Consider the following 17,634-nt stretch of genomic DNA (forward strand, 5'->3'; position numbering starts at 1 on the left):
GGACCGTCGTTAGCAACCTTAGGTCGGTTTTCATTCTTATATGGATCGCCCTAGTGATACAAATACACCAAGCATAACACAACCCTTAAGTATCTATGAAAATGAATTTCGTAAGCGAAAGGCTTCACAGCCATGTTTTGGGCTCTGGCCTTTTGGCGACTTGGACAAGCAATCACTGTATGTCACGCCGTTCCAGAAGGTTTACTCTAGCAACAATAAAGCGTCTTCATAAACGTACGACATTGTAAATCCTATATATTTCCATTGTGAAGCTTTACAGAATACCTAAGCGTTGTTCTTTCATTATACCACTAGACCATTATGCGTTCTGTATTAAGTAAAGTATTTTTATCTCTACGAATTCGTTTAGATATATTCACATGTATACTACATTCTGTTTAATTACAGGAGGTAAGAATGTCTAGGTTGGCCTTGTGCAAAAGAGTTATTTAGTCAGTGATACGTTTCGATGTGGTAATAATGAATGGTCCGATCCAGAAGTGCGGAAGCCGTTCATTGGCAAGTAGTTAGGTTTTACCAATGTCGGTTGGTGGAGGTTCAGGATTTTTTTGGACGAATAGGATATAAGCTGAGGGACGAATGGTCCAATTTCTTTATCTACTATAATATACAATACGTATGATTCTGAGACGCGTCTTGCTTTCCGCTAGGCACAAAATCATCTTTTAAATAGGACTAGCGACTTTTGATGGCTATCTAAAGCGGAGATAAATATATATATAGAGAGAGAGATCATAGAAACCGCATAACAGAATGGCAGTTCACTTCCATCTCGCGGAGAGGCATGGTAACCAAGCTCTAATTGTAACCAGCCAAATACTATCCGTGCAGGCATAGATGCACGTGGTATGTAGAGTTAGTCACGCTGATGCTAAAACGCAATCCTTCTTATTACAGAAACATTGAAAAAGAACGATATCATTAGCGGGCACTAATACGGGTAGTTTCGGATTTTCTGCTCTGCCATGCGATATGTAAGGTACTTTCTTTTAAATCTGAACATCCCTACGAGACGATAGGAGTGGTTAAATTAGATCTTCGTGAGACCAACGACGAAAAGGGAAATCATACTATGGAAACGGCCTAAAATAATGGTGCTACACGGATAGTGCCTAGAATCCATTTCGATGTCAATCATAGCAATGAGGAAACGTATCTCGCTAGGTCGATCCAATGACACATTGAGCTATAAACAATATGATGGACAAGTACATGTGGAAATTAGTTTGTTCTCATCTGTATACAGTATCGTAGATAATGTTATTTTAGTAAGTAAACTTATTCTTCGCAGCAGTTTTTGTTTTTATTAAGATTGAAAATAACAGTGGTAGGGACGAATTATGGACGAAACTGTTGGGCTATGTTGCATGTAGTTGATAAATTTTGCGTGATTTAACTAACTTCGCTATAGCTGCGCTTTACTATAAACCATATCTTTCATGTGTGCTTTTTGTCGAAATATGGCTTATTGATCGATCTCTTGTGGTGTGATGATGTGATCAAAAAAAAAAACAAGCAAGACTAGCAGCGCCGAACTGAGAGGTAGAACTGTTAGACCCTCTAAAGGTACTCTTCAGACTTGTTTGGAGGATTGTTATCGTCAGTGTCTTATGCGTCTAGTGAAGGCAGGGTAACTTCCGCTATAAGCGGCCGAATAATTTCCGATTAAAGCTGCCGCAAATCCGACTTGTGATTAAGCACAACTCATAACAGTCCCTTAAAGTTACTCAACATATAATGGAAACATAACAGACTGGGTTCTGGGAAAAAATATTAACTAGCGATAATAAATATCGATCACGCTGTTCATTGTTTACCTTAGTTAGTATCGAAGCGAAATGCTTCATAACAGAACAAGCATGCGAGTTTAGGGTATTATTAAGGCTGTACAAACATGATTATTAAGATGAATTGGACTACGAACACCGGTCATGCCACTTCGTAAGCTGCACTTCAGTTATATCACACACACACACACACATATCACTCTACGCTACGTTACGCATCATAGGCACACAGACGCAGATACAAAGGGAAAAACGCTTATTGCCGCGGAAACCCTTTTACGAAGAAATATTGTCTGCCGAAGCACTAACCGCATAGAGATCAACGAAGACATTGCACAATAATAAAGAAATAAATAAGAAAGTACCGAGGGATAGAAATAGGTCACAACGAACAGCGATTACTTCGTTGATAAAAAAAGACTGAAGAATTACGATAAGACCACAAAGGTGATAATCGCAATGATAACGTAAATAAAAACAGTTATAACTGAAATGATTATTGTAGAAAAAGATAGAGCAAGCTGTTTTCTCATAGCAGTTTTTCAAATAGCAGTCTCTTTATTATTAAATGATCGTATTAATTAATAAAAAACATATTTCGTCAACGATGAGTGAATACATGAATGCCTCATATTTGTGGGTAAAAATATTGATTAGATTTATTAGCTGACTGTAGTACAGATACATGGATTATCCGTGTATATATATATATATATGTTTATAAAGTTTAAAATGTATATTAGTCGTTCTATTCGCCTGCTGGTATCGATTAACTCCGCACACTCTAAAGTCGTAGACATCTTCATTCGTTATCAAGTACCTGTGTTTTGACGGGTACTTCATAACGAATCCGAGGCACCGATGTGACCACGGAGGAGCCGCCATTAAGAACGCTGTCGGCATCATCAGCGCCATTTTCCTCCTTTCCTAAAAGTGACAGCCAGAATGATGACTACCGTAAATCGATACGCTTCCCTGTTTAGTTATGTAAACGTTTGTAGCGTGCGCTCCGTCTGTGTGGCATGTCTTAAGATTGTAAAAGTAACAAACATCTACGCACAAATCGGCAGTCATATCTCCGACCGTTTGTAGAGAAGTAGTGAACACAAGTAAGAACATTCGGAACTCTGGAATTGACGTTGACAGTCAATATCAGTATCAATTAGTAATATTTTACAATATTGAAACATTCTAATTTGAAACGTGAAATTATTGCATGAAAATATATTTTAAGCGTAAGCATATAAAGGCTGCACATAAATGGTATTAGATACTTGCATTGCAATTACTGTCGACTGAATCTTCCGTAAGTTTTTGAGCCACAGGTTGCTGATACGAACCCACCAGTGTGATTCATCCCATCGAACAAAGGTATCCCTGACTTGAAAAGCGTATAAAAGCAGATACAAACTGGTTCTTCCGTAAGCGCGCTTCCATAGTTATAACAGCACTCCGCCGAGATCTACACAGCTCCTCATTAGTGATCCGAAAAAGCTGTTTTGTTTACACCTCCTTACACGAATTCGCCACACAGACAACATCAAAAAATACGCTGATATTCCTACACGAGGTTTCATTGTACATTTAGCAGACATCGAAGATTGCCGACTTCACTTACATCTGTCTGTATTAGAAGTGTGATTGGCTCATTGATTTTTTATAAAATAATCGAAATATTACCGTAAAATTACAGTAACAAATAAGTTACTCTATTGACCGCTGTTTCGAAACACTTCTATTCTAGAATTCACAAACTCAATATTGACTTTTGTTAGATATACACACTTCAGACCACACAAGAGATACTTCCCTCAGCATCCATGAATGCAAGCAATTTAACTTAAATGATTTTCTTTTTATCGCCAGTACGTTATTATGAAAGCAATTCGTTGAAGTTATTGGCGACTGAAGTACCGTTACACAAAGCTGAAAGACTTAGATTTATAACTACGAATATCTAATCTTTTAAGGATTTTTTCATTCCAAAGTTTTGCAATCGAAATTTTTTAAGTTTCTTCATCACGGGGCAGAGATCCGTCAGCAGGTCGTTTCGCCAAATATATGGGTAAAAACATTGTCCGCGCAAGTGATGCCGTAACAAATTGTGCAACGTAAAATGTATCAAACGAATCCGACAGACCTTAAAACTAAATAACTCTTAAATAAGACTTGGCCTAGAATAATGAATTCCTATTATGCATTAATGTGCCGTTCTTTATTTTTTACATACTTTTCCCAGTGTCCTCGCAGTTTCGGAAGATTTGCGTTCTCATATGTCGTTTCGCTAGGTTTCTCCATGTAAGTCAATAGTGAAATACGTTTTCCCACCAGTTGCCTTGGGAAGGGCCCGCAATCACATTGAATTAGGAGGGTAGAATAAGCCGCTGCAAGACCACGTTGCATGTTCCTTTCTCCAATCCATGAAGTAATAGAGGAATGGCAATGAGGTCTAGCGTTGTCCTCAAGTAAGGACACTGTATGCTTCCGGTTGCTGTGTCATGAGTTTGCTGAGGAACCCGAAATAGTAGGGTGCATTGATTGTTTCACCTCTAGTATGACGCCATTGTTTCTTTCTTCGGCTGGTGGTAAGGATTGACCACACTCGTCTATGGCAATTGTATGTGCACATCGGGGTTTTTGTAGATGAAGGTCTCGTAAAGTGCACGTAGAATACTGGTCTGGAGTTAAGTTACGGGCGATTCAGTTTCCGCACTCTCAGCATTTAAGTTATAATTCTGTAACAGATTACATATAAATGCCAGTAAATGTTCGCCTACAGAATTTTCGAACTTCAAGCTCTACTTTCATAAGAAGCCTCTGCAATTGCAACAATATATATTCCTGTAGTTCATATTTTGCATTTGGTTACCTCCTCGCTGGCGTTCAATACCCCAGCGCTTATATCTCATTTTAATCAGTCTGTTGTCTGAGCGCTAGCTTCAGAATATTTTTGAAATAACGCGTAATCGTTAAACATTCTCTTATTCATCTTTCGCTTCTTGGATGATACTCGGGGCCATGGGGCCATCATAACAACCGCGCCCTAAAAGGGCAACAGGGTCACAGCACCAGCCCTTACTGGCTTAGTAGAAATGAGCACAGTTATCGTAAAAGCGGACGAAGACTACATCAAGGGCACATTAAAAATAGAAGGCCTGGGCTTTGGATAGGTGGCATGGATAACAGAGAGGGTGTACGCTGAGACAGCTGAAGCTGCTGGTGCAGCCTTTTTCGGAGATCTTACTGCTATTGCTGTAGTTGTTAATACATTGTGCCAATCGGCTGTGTCGGCATCGGTCGCAACGCTCTTGGCGTTGTCAGGCCAAGGGGTACGGAACGGTCCGGAGTAGTGCAAGAGACGACGCAATGTCGTCTGCTGCGCAGACAACGTATGACGGATAAAGCTTGCAAAGCAAGTCGGCGAGGCCTTTCTTATCTCAGTAAAATAAACTTTTGTTCGACTCACGGCACCCTCACTGTTAGTCGGCTGCGGCGGCAATGGCTTAGTCCTGCAGTCGACCTCGAACTCCATGCTAGCTCCCACTTACTGCCCAGGAACAGAGAGAGAAGGAAAAAGATAGGTTGTCGTAAGCATATCCATCTGTCCAACATTCGCAAGATGCGAGCGAGCAATTTAAGTATCCATATTTTGACCTCAATAAAGCTCAGCTTCCAACTTGCGTTACTTTAATAAGCTAACATTGTCCGCGGGTATTTTGTATAGTTATCGGGGTTTCATTTATTCGCTAATTTAATTAGGTGACATCAATAGGACGTCAGTCGGAGCGACGGTAGTACCAAGAAGGAAGCTCTAAATCTTATATCGTAACTATCAGGGTCCATATACAGCGGATGAGTAGACTACAGAAAGTACTTTCAAACTAGCAAAAAAGTGTGTAATCATCCACTCAAACGATGAGCTGGTGATAGTGAGACCTCGTCTCATCATGTATCAAAATAAACAACACGCTGATATTTTTCGACTTGGATTTTATTTAATGAGAAAAGGAAGTTGGTCTAAAAGAAAGTTTGCATCCGGACATATTAGAATGGTGCTTTTTTAACTTTTTCTTCTGAATCATCAGAAGGCGCGTTGACAGACATGGCTGTACTCGTTGTGTTCACAATCCGTTGACAAATACAACAGCTCTTACCAAAAGGCGTCCATGCGAGTTCCATAGTAGAATTATATCAGCGTATTGATAGATACCTGCATTTCTGCTTAGTTGCACGTATATTACTTTCGTTATTTGTACTCTCCACTTGCACTATTTGAATGCCCAAATGAAGTGCAGCTTTTTTTGAAGCATTAAAAAAATCCGTCTAGCCCTTAGCCAGGTCTCATGCTGCCAAGTGGCCTCGGTAATCGTTGTAATGCGAAAGTGTTGATAAAACGGATCACCCAGTACGCACATTACGTAGACACAGTATGAGCTCGGCGTAGTCGAATGCGTCACACGCCGCGTGCATGTTCCTGACACGCTAAGGGGTCTTTCTTTCCGTTTTTTTCGCTCGAATCTTTCTCGAATCACATGCACCATTCTCTATGCATGCGGGAAATGATACGGCATTGCAATGCACACAAGGAAAGCACAAAAAATCGGCATAAGTATGTAAGCTGTTTGAAAAAACAGACTAATAACGAAGGGCAGGCGAGGGAGTGGACGAAGGCACCGAGAGACAGAAAGAAAAAGAAGGGGAACAAAGCGAGGCGGTAACAGTAAGAAATGGAAGCTTTATCAACCTGCATAAAAGGGTTTAAGTCGATTTTTGGAACAGGCCAGTCGACCCGGTTCAAATAGTGCGGCTGCAGCAGGCTGAGGTTAACGGCAGTTGTAGCCATGGCCGTAACTGTGTTGTCGTTACTGCTGCCGGTGAAGAATGCTTACCATGGCACCAAATGCCGACGGCAGGCATTCCAGTGAGAAAGGACACTACTCCAGGATTACGTCCGGCTGGGGCATCGTTATTAGTTTCGTTAATGCGACCGCCTCTGCTGACGGTGCCGGTGTTTCTGCGACTGTCTCGGACCTTGCTGCTGTCCTTATTTTGGTCATTGTTGGTATTGCTTTTCAGCCCGATTTGGCCTGGCTGATCTGATTACATGACGAAGCGTTGAAATCACTGATGAGTTCTCTACCTAATACGCAACTGGAAGGCAGCGATGGACCACGAGGGGTGGTGTTCGTCGGGGGCAGCTTGACGGGAGTCAAAGCTGTCGCAATCATAGCTAATAACCGAGGGGTTGCTTCAACCTGTCTAACTCGACGTTCATTCTGCAAAACAAGAAGTAGAAGCGCTCTTTTTGACTATCTATTTATTACCATATTCTTCTGTCAAACACACACCCTTATGTGTAAATAGAGACGCTTTCTACTAATGTTTATTAATATACAGGTTGGTACGTTAAAAACGCTAATACGTATATAATTTCAATCATTATTTAAGAGATAAAATTTGTACTGAGTTTGTTTCTGTTCTGAACATTGATTGGCACGTGGCTGTATACCCTTACTGGAAATCCCTTTCCATCCCGCTAGATTTCTACTCAGATTTCTCGTCTCGAACTTGACAAATATTGAATGTTCTCCTTAATTAATCTTTTATGAAAAGGAGAGAAAACAACACTGAAATAAACCCTATTGACAACTCGATATTTGCGACCCATCGCAAAAGTTGCCTTAAGCTATTTAGCAATTTGAGGAGAAATCTTTCATCAAACGGGTAACTGATGGGAACTGAAGTATGATAAGTGAATGAATCGGTGTAACTGAGGACCAAAAAGAATTTTGCATATCTTCAAGTTGAGCGAAAAAGAAGGTGTAGTACTGTGTACAACATCGCGTTACGATGGATCTTATTTATGTCTTTTCGGCATTTTCTATCCATGTCACGTATACAATGCTTGCATGTATGATGGCTGCAAACATTTTTAGACTATATCTATGGCTAGTAATAGCCAAACGTTTTATTCTAATTTTTAGGCGGGCTGTAAGTTTTTCACTGTCTCGGCATTTTTTGTTCTAACTAGACAGGATGAGACGAATATTCTTTAATATATTGCAACGTATTACAGCAGTGTCATAGCAGGTATGCTCAGTGTATTTCAGCACAGTGTTTTGCCGACATTCAGTCATTCGTTAGCGTGACGACGTACATGGACGTAATGTACTTCTGGAAATACCCTCCACAATCTTGGTTGAGCATTGATTATAATTGTCTACAGGACGACGGCTACGGTATACGTTCGTATGCGTAGGATGCGCAAAGTAGACGATAGCCTGACTAACGCAATCTTAGCTATCCTGCCTCGGTCGGTCCTCACCGCCGCAGATTCGGCTGTAGATTCTTCCTGGCCATTGGAACTCTAAGCAGAAGATAGCGACGGCAGGCCGTGCGTCGGGGACGGTTCTGAGGTCGATGCAGGGCTCTTGATTAATGCCATTTACATCTGTGTCGCACTGAGCATGGCTGCGGCGGCTGCCTTTGCCATTGCCATCGCTACCGTTCACAGGCCTATGTACACTAGTCACCTAATAACGGAAATGATTGAATATGCACACGTGAGATATTACGACCTTCACTACAGAAATATTGCCGCTACCCTATTGCTTCCGCTGACGGCGATAACGACAGCGAAAGGGCGGAGACATTGGTCGCTTACTCGCTCGCGTGACTGTCGAACGACGATGAGCGCGAACAGTCTTTTTCTAATTCGACCCGATAAAAAAACAGCGAGAACGTTAACAACCTCGGCCAACACAAATGCACACGCATATACCAAGTACATTAGGATGGGTTTATATGAACCTACTTCGAAAATTTACCGAAATATATACATTTCGGCTATAATTTATGGTTAGTTGGATTGGTTAAATGGAACCGATAGTATAATTCAAAACATATTGTTTACTAGCTGTCATTGAAGTATTATAGAAGAGCAATGAGAAATGAGGGAGTCAATGGCAGGGTAGAAGACATAGATCGACCTTTTAGTAAAGCAATTCAGATCATTTTGCTAGAACAACAGTAGCAACTTGACAATTGTTTGTTTGAAACTTATAACTAGGGTAAGTAAGTGCGTGTTAGCAATGCGGATTTTTTATGCCTACGCATGTGTTCGCTTATAAATCGTACAACGATGGATGTTTATCCAGGACATCTTGTAACGTTGCGGAATTGTTTCCTCTCAGAGATCAGTTTTAATTAAATTTGCGGACATGTAATTTATTGCCTGGCCACGGAGCGAGTCGATAATTGTAATAGTGAGAAAATAAGAGTAAAGAAGATCTGGCAAAGTCCAGAAATAGTTTATTGTTCGCTGAACGATGCAACGCAGATAGTGGAAGCCGGCTTCTCGGAAGGGTGATGAAAGCACATTTAGAAACGCTCGAAAGATCTTATTTTAATTTTCAGGTGTGTGTGTATATAATACAGGTGTCGATGTATATATTTAAAGCTGCGCTACGAAAAGGAAGGTGAGTCAATCAAAAGCAGAGAAGCAACTGAATATGTCTTGCGTATTGTTACTACGGTTAGAACCTATCGAAGCCAAACTCTTTCCACTGCTGGCGAAGGTAAAGCGCCACTCTACTTTTTATCCGCAAATCCAAACTATATTAATTCTTAGTATAAATACTATTTTTTTACTATTTACTTTACCCATTAAAACACTGTCGTATTGTACAATACAGGCTGTACTTGAAACGTCATTTAGGCAATTTCGAATTTATTGAAACATACCTGGGGTCATTGTTCAAGTTAAATTCACGATAATCTCGTTATACCCATAGAATATAATATAGCAAGTATAGGATTCACATATCGTACACTAACTCGTCTGTGACGCTTAGTGATCGCCTAGAGATATTTCCGCTTTACAATGCTATGTCAACAACAGGTTTTCAAAATCTTTCAGAAAGCCGAACTGCCAAACGCCGTCTTCGCTATTTCATTGGCCGGAGGAAAAATGACGCCTCAAGCATTGGGGTTCTTGGGCCGTCATGCGTGTCCCTCATTATCGACTCTCCTTTTTAGCCCTACAGCTTCATTACATATCGCCAACGCCGCCCACTTCATCTACGTCCTACTGGACGTGAGTCACTTACATACGCGACGTGCTTCTCTATGCGGATAAAATCACTTCATGACAAAGTCCAGGGTTTTTATTACGTGCCTATATGTCAATGTAGCAACGTAACGTTTTGCAGTTCAACTAACGGCCGACATCACACAGCGCTACAACAGTGAAGACAACGAAGAAAAGGGAGAAGGAAAAGCCGATTGCTCTTGACTGTTGAAATTGGCCGACAAAACGTGTGCGTGTCTATGATGTTCTATGGGGTTTGTTTTTGGTTATTTTTACTTATCTGATGCCTTACGTTGTTGCGTCGCATTCAGATTGTGGCATTGAGAGTTGACTGCCCGCCGAAATGTCGTGCTGCGATAGCTTCAACCAAGCAATGTTCTATTTTGCCATAGACGTACGCTCTGCTTCATCGACTTCCATTAAGCTGGCACATCACCGATTTTACCATACGAGACCGCCGTCAGGCTGCCAAACGGATGCTTGAGATATACAACCAGATCGCGTAAGCTATGCTCATCTTTAGCATCTTTAAGACACATTTTGAGGATTATGTAATGGAACAAGCCCATAAACGAGTAAAGTAAACGAATGTAACGACAAACGCATTGTCGTATCTTAGCTTATTAACAGACGCTGCTGCAGTTACGACAAACAATAGCCGCTTCGATAACTCATCCATTTTCGTTCCTGCACTATGATGAACAAATTTTGGGATATGGGATTCGGCTAACTTGACGGCAGCAGTACGCACTAGAACGTCGTTCACTCAGTCCGCCAGCCGTCATCCAACAACTTGTAATTATACTGTTTATATTTATCGATCTAATATAACCAGACCGTAGTATGGTATAAGCCGGCATCACCAAGGTAAATAGGGGCTGACAAGTGTCCTTGTCAGCCGTTACTCTAGTCTGACTAATTGTACTTCATAACAGAAACGAGCATAACATTGAGCGCTAAATACTAGACTGCAAGTGCGTTGACATATCAATAAATGAGGATAATCTACCATTTGAGTGGGTTCATCGTTCATACATACGAGCAGCAATGACCGGTCCGCTGCAACCCGCCGAACGAATCCGCGCTAACGATTGTTGTTGTCTAGTATATATATATATATATAGTTAACTTAGCATCTATATACAGTTCGCAGATTGTCCGCACACACACATAGTAGGTAAGGTATCCGGCTAGACCGTTTGCACGCTAACAGGTGCAGATGATTGTTCGAGAGCGAAGGCTGTGGGCGTACCGAGGGCGGCATCGGGCCACCGAAAACTGCTAGCATTCAACGACGACGACAACAACAACAATTTTGCTATGGAACTACACATGTTTGCAAGGCCAGTACGTCTATACGAGCGCCCCTGCAAACGCAACACATGCCACCTCATTGTACCATTTCCGCTATTACCATTAGTCGGCGGGAGCCACCGATTTCAATTAGTCGACAAGATCGCCTGTGTAGATCCACTGACGCCAAGCAACTGATCGGACTCTGCTTGAATGGCAATTAGGCTTGCTGGCTCAACATAATTGCGCTGCTAGGAAAAAAGATCTGCTGCTTGCTACAAGGTCCATAGTGATTCACGAAGGGTTGAGTGGATACGATGCAGGTCAGCGCCAGGCTGATTCTATAGAGAATGATAAGGATAGAGGAGATGGTGATGGGGTGCTACTATGTAATTGGCCTTCTACGGGACTGAGCATACTCTATAGGATTGTAGGAAACAAGGATTCGATGGGGGCAATCCGGAACTGAAAACTGGGATGGGAGTTCTTGGGTTTGCTTCGGTTGAGCGGGCCGAAGGTTAAGGAACACACGAGAGGTTTGACCAGGCGACCTTCACTACTACTGAAGAAGCCGGGAGGTTGGATGAGCAAGCAGCTTGGGCGAACGGGCCTGGGGCTAGGGGGCGTGAGAGAACGGCTGTTGGTACCCGCTGCGCTTTTGTCCTTTCTTCAACAGGTCCACCACAATTGGGGTCAAGTGCTAGCATCCAGTCAGATTTGTTCTATTCGAGTAGCAGGAGCGACTAGGACAATGCTGTGCGCTGACCAACTTGGGAAGGACTAACTCGGGCACAACGCTGCAGGAACTTAACGGGGCAAACCGAAGGACAATCAATGGCTTTCAATTAATACGAAAACTATTATTGTTACTATTATTATTGAAAGCTATTATTATTGTTATTAATATTGCGCCACCGTCCCCTATCGGGAGGTAACTCCCATAATATTATCGTGTTCGACGCTGGGAAACTCATTACCACAAAACTATCAACACACGATGATAAGCCTCAAATCGTGTGCGTTTTTTTCCTTATATTTATGTATTATGCCACTCATACGCCACACCAAAATGCTTACTTCCAGTATCTAAAGAAGGTAGGGGCCGTTTTATTTCGAGCTTTGTTAGATTAGTCCCAATACGATTATACAGCTTTGTGTCACTATGATGGGCGGATTTTTGCGCTTAGAAATGTAGTGTAGTGCAAGCGTTTCGCATAAATCAGCTATTTTCTCTAAAAATGTTCTGCTTAATTTAGGCTACTCTAGTTGCTATGCTACATCCTCCCCAACCCTAATTTTAAGTATTCCTCATCTACCCCATTGATCCTCTAGACCTTTCAGTGAAGTAGAAATTGTCCTATAATATTACTTCTAGATGTAACAAGAAAGTACTTCTTTTAATTGTTGAAACGGTTTCGAACTACGCTTCGTCAAATGGTATGAAAGGAGGGCTTTGTAACAAACACAAATTCAAAACGATTTCGTTAAAAAACAATTTATCAATATGTAACCCTTTATTTAGAGATTTGCGTTCCCGGCAGTGTCTGATTGTCCTATAACAAAAAACAATAGGTAAAAGGATAGCTAAGGAAAGTGCTCGAATACTGATTTAAACCCTATCTCTCTTCTTTCTACGCTGTTCGGCAGTTAAACAGCAGGAATAAACTAGCAATTAGATACAGATAGAACTTTCGTCTATAAACCTTGAACTGATAGTCCGATAATGTGCCTGATTCTTGTTCTCCAACACGTTCCAGATTTGCTGCCTCTTGAAGAGTTACGGATTCGGCACAAGTAAAGGAGTCTCCTTCATGAATCAGTCTATTAGGTAATTGATTTAGGTTGTTGAACCTGCTCTTTATATCTGTTGCTCGGCCTTGAGTAGTGGCGTGACTTTGGCCGTGCGTTGCTATCTATTAGCGGTGTGCTAGATGTTCGGTGCACACGTTTAGCAGTGGGCTTTCGTCTTGAAAGTAAACTGCTTGTCATCCTACCCTGCCATTGCGGTGAACCTCTTGATGGTCGTACGGTTTTATGCTCAAAAAGCTCGGACCAAAGTTTCAAGCCTTCGGCCGTCAACAAAAATATTATCATTTTGACATCATCTATGAAAACTCTTGACTTAGAATCCACTTTATATGTGTTTCAGCTGACGATCTTTGTCGCTCGGATACTAAACGGACTAATGGAATGAGACATTTCCTTTATAAAGGGCACCAATGTCCTGATTTAAAATGGCGCCGCGATTGATCCTTCACACCCACCATACTTCAGTCGTAAAGCAGCGTACCCGAATCATACTGTCAACTTGGCACGTCAGCTTTCAGAAACCTTAGAATGAGAAATATCCTGCCCTAGTTCGATGATTCTTTTTCTTTTGAAACGTTAGAAGGCCGCGCCAAGGAACCTTTGACAAACGCTAAAGAGTAAGATAAAGGCTATCTAAGTGGAACCGCGTTCACGGCAGCTTCTAAGGAGTAGCTTTAGACATATAAAAGGGAAGTAAGGAGACGTGGCATGTTTCTATTGGTGGTCCACCAATAGAAACGCCATACACCATCCAATAAGGTGGCGTAAACTTTTTAAATGTGACTTCAATTTGTAACTTAGTCGTATGCTGATTACTGGTAAATAATGTATTCCGGTATACAGTATCGGCGGTCAACAACCATGAAACATTGAATTCACTACAATCCTCACGCTTTGAATAATGCCTTTCTATGGTATTGTAGTAACAGGTAGGCCAAAGCTATATTACCATATACCGACGACTTCTTACACCAGAGAAATATGCCAAGATTGTTTACCCTTGGAAATATTTTAACACATACGTTTCTTAATGTTCTGCGCGACTAATGTAAAAAATTATTTAAATAAATTTAATTATCCAAGGAATATATCGTGCCTTTGTAAAAGGCACCATTGTAAAAGGCATAACACTGACTATACTGGATGAGAAGGTCAACTCGATCTTAAGCGGCGGCAGAGCGACATTGTCGGTCAAGCAGATTTTGTGTAGTTATTGCGTTAGTTACTATATTATATCTTGTTAACAAAAGCAGTACATATCTAAACTCTATAGGGGCACAATATTTTAACGCAGCTTTTCTCGTGATTTCCTATTAGAAAACATACCTTTCCACCGTCTAAATGATCTACTGCATCCTTCGAAGTGCCTACAAAGGCAAAATAATACAGGTTTAGAGAAATCTCAACGGCCAGAAAATTTTAAAAAAATGCTTGAAAATCTGGTTGACGATTAAATATCTGTTAGCATTTCTTTGTCATTATCTTTATTGAAGAAAAGCCATTTTTTACGGTAGTCTGGAAACAGGTTCCATAGGAGGAAATGTTGAATACATAGTATTTATGCCGTTCGGCTAACCCCAATGAAGGTCTATTGTGTTGAACTTAGCTGCTAGTCCGATAAACTTTTGTCTAAGTGGACTTCTTCCAAGTTATTATGCACTTCTGTCATGGTGATAGATAGCACTACTCTGTGCAAAAGATGCTCGCGGATTTTCATCAAAAAGAGGCTTCAGGCCAAGAAAATTTAATAGAAAGGTACCTCGTACCAAAAGAATTAACAACGACCCAACGTTGAAACGCTCTGTAGTTTTGATTTCCACATTGAATTTTCTTTTACCTAAACATATGTTCTGTTTGCTTGAGAGACACTTCAAATGATACGACGAGTTGATATTCGAGACATTACGGAAAACCGTCGAAAATGAGATTTTCTTACCATAAATTGGAACTAAATACGACAACTTCGGGCCTTTGCGGTACATAAACCGGCTGCAAATATCATTCAGAGAAGAGCTCCTGTCTTACCCGTAATTCGCTAATACTTGATTCCCTTTCTTTAAACATAGTTTTTATATTAATATGCTGCCATTGTGGTGCTTCTCAAATCTTTTGCAACAGTTAGCCGCTTGAAATGCGACGGTCAAAAAAGGCACATAGCCCCTGAGTAGGTTCGTGAAGCCCCACGAAACGTTCGTACGAAATACCTCGATAATGGAAGAACACGTTGCGACATCTGTGACATGTTAGGTCGATACGTGTTCATTCGAATCAGGCTTCACCTAATCGCAGGCTTCGTCCAGTCAAACAACCAAAAAAAAAGAATAGTCTTGGTGCTTATCGAATAGCTCTTTTCATTTATATTCCTCTCAGTTTGATTAATAGAGTTTTACAAATACACCGTATTGTGAACTTAGCAAGTGCGGCAGACCTGGTTTACTGGCGAGTAAGCAGACGCTCTTTACTAGAAGCTAGAATTGACTTTATGTATTATTGTATAAAGCATCAGCTCCGCAGTGAGCAAAAACATAAGACTCCAATCACTTAAATACGTTCGAATATAAATTTCCACGAAACGACAATGTATGGACTGTTTTTAAGCACTCAGGAGACTACGTACTATTAGTGGCCTGACATCCAGTTCTTGTTCAGACTAAACAAATTAAACAATTGTTATCTTCGAGTATTTTTTGGCATGTAAATAACTGTTACCACACTTATCTCAAGTCTCTGTGACAACCATAAACCTGTTTTTGCGCTTCTTATTTTTTACTTATTTTGGCTTTTATTCACAGCCTACCTCTGTTTCTCGCTCATACATCATGCCCTCGCTTTTTTATTATGTACGAAGTGTGTCATAAAACCTCTATGAACTACCTTATAGGCTTCCGCGAGATGCCAAAGGAGCTACTGTAGATAGTTCAAAAGATTACTATGAGCATGAGCGACTATATAAAAGTTTCGAATTATGTATCCCATAGTACCGCTAAGCATTATTTGAGCCAGGTAGCCTATGACACAAGTAGCATCGTCTGGACTCTACATACAGGTGGGCACACATATATATATATACAGCACTATGGATATATGCAACGTATGGAAGATTATAGGTTCTCCATAAATTCGAAGTGAATTTAGGACGTAGCAGAAAAACAAAAGGCAGTAACGCTTTCAATATGTGATATGGAAGGTTTGTAGAAGGGATTTAGTGACACATACCGTAGATGAATCGAGGACACATTGCAGATCGTGCTTAACTGCGGGTTGAACGGTAGTGCAGTATCCAGCTGAAGACTACTGGTGACCACAAAAATATAAAAAAAAAAATGAATTAAGTGTTCTATAACCGATTTTTCATAAACGAATTATTTTGAAGCATGAAGGAAACGAAGACTGTTGTCATGTCTTAATGAGTACTGAGTTACTGCTTCATCCTTTTCGCCATGTAGTTTCTTTAAAAACTATAAAAAATATTAGTCTAGCTCATTTTAGATATTGGGAGATGAAAAACTTCGACAATCGCACGCAGATCCCTAATTCAAAGTGTGTAAGAAACTGCAGAAAATAGCCCTGCAGCACTTGAATGAGAATCAAGAAGGTAGCGTAGTAAAAGCGCTCAGTGTTACTTCGAAGCTATACACCTCATAGAGGAGATATGCAGCTACGAACATTACTTTCGAACTATGCCGAAGAGTGGAATTGTATAATTTCTTAGTGTAGAACATACTGACACAATTTCTGATAAAAGTGTTTTTATTTAGGTATAGTTTTCAAATAAGAATCTCCCTCTCTCAACAGGCACTCAGCTATTGGTGTAAGTTGTGCTTCGGCGGCCATTAGATAACTCTTGACGGGTACGACACGCACATACTGTAATGTAGGGAAATATACCTTGACAATCAAAAAAAAAGGAACACAGACGCACGAACTCTTTTACTACTATGGATACACATATGTCTGATAGGCGCGGACATACTCCTTGTGGCTATTCAAAAACATACCTTACACTGACCATCTCAAGCAGAACTGGAGCGCAGTGCTAAATATTGTTGTTTGGTTGTTTATAGTGGCAGCAACAGCTGAAAGCAAACGATCCATTACAATATAGCGAAGGCCGCCAGCTCAGGCCAAGTCCACTGCCATTGCGACCGCTATCATAGGCACTATTTTTCCTGCATGCCCGCTGTGGTCCTATACGACAGCAGCACTAGTCCACTATTACCCAGAAATTCCACACTAAACCTTGGTTGCCGTCGGCAACAAGTCCATTATTTCGGCAGGAATCAGGCGGGTCAAGAATGGGGTGCGGAGGAGAAGGGCCACTGGAAGGAGAAAACCAGGACATCAGTTCAGCGTAGTGTTCGTCGTCACCCAGCTTCATAAAAATCTAATGGACAATCGCCGCTATCCATACAGTTAACAATGTTTGCGTAAACGCTGCCTGCTTTTGCTAGCCATGTTTTTCTTGTGAATCTAATATGCACTTAATTACATAAGGTCCTTTTCTTCTATCTATCTTTCTTGCTGTTCACTGTTCGCTCTTTCACTAACCTGATAGCCTAAATAGCACTGATGACCTGTCAGAAACAAGCTCTTCAAGGCGGTATTGTTGCTATGAATTTGCCTCCGTGTTGTTCA

General features: G+C 41.0%; 2 long non-coding RNA genes across 21 annotated transcripts in view; one reads left to right on the forward strand and one right to left on the reverse strand.

Annotated features, from left to right (window-relative positions):
• Nucleotides 1–2,439: 2,439 nt before the first annotated feature.
• LOC111251428 (uncharacterized) overlaps nt 2,440–17,634 on the reverse strand; it is a 22,202-nt gene continuing 7,007 nt past the window's right edge. For 5 of the 20 annotated variants that reach the window (XR_015325537.1, XR_002673772.2, XR_002673774.2 and 2 more), the window contains exons 2-7: nt 16,998–17,318; nt 16,216–16,290; nt 6,698–7,084; nt 4,039–4,543; nt 3,087–3,320; nt 2,440–2,735 (exon numbers count right to left, since the gene is read on the reverse strand). This is a non-coding gene — a long non-coding RNA (uncharacterized LOC111251428). Of the gene's footprint in view, nt 2,736–3,086; nt 3,321–4,038; nt 4,544–5,274; nt 5,356–6,697; nt 7,085–7,965; nt 8,342–10,189; nt 10,377–16,215; nt 16,294–16,997; nt 17,319–17,547; nt 17,572–17,634 lie in introns of those variants that run through there. The other 15 variants (XR_015325558.1, XR_015325557.1, XR_015325559.1 and 12 more) reach the window with 15 other exon arrangements.
• Nucleotides 2,763–10,908, forward strand: LOC147758724 (uncharacterized). The gene is made up of 3 exons (XR_015325574.1): nt 2,763–2,917; nt 9,225–9,286; nt 9,727–10,908. It is a non-coding gene; the product is annotated as an uncharacterized LOC147758724 (long non-coding RNA).

Source organism: Varroa destructor, unplaced genomic scaffold (assembly GCF_002443255.2).
Source record: "Varroa destructor unplaced genomic scaffold, Vdes_3.0 BEIS01000001.1, whole genome shotgun sequence".
NCBI lineage: Eukaryota > Metazoa > Arthropoda > Arachnida > Mesostigmata > Varroidae > Varroa > Varroa destructor.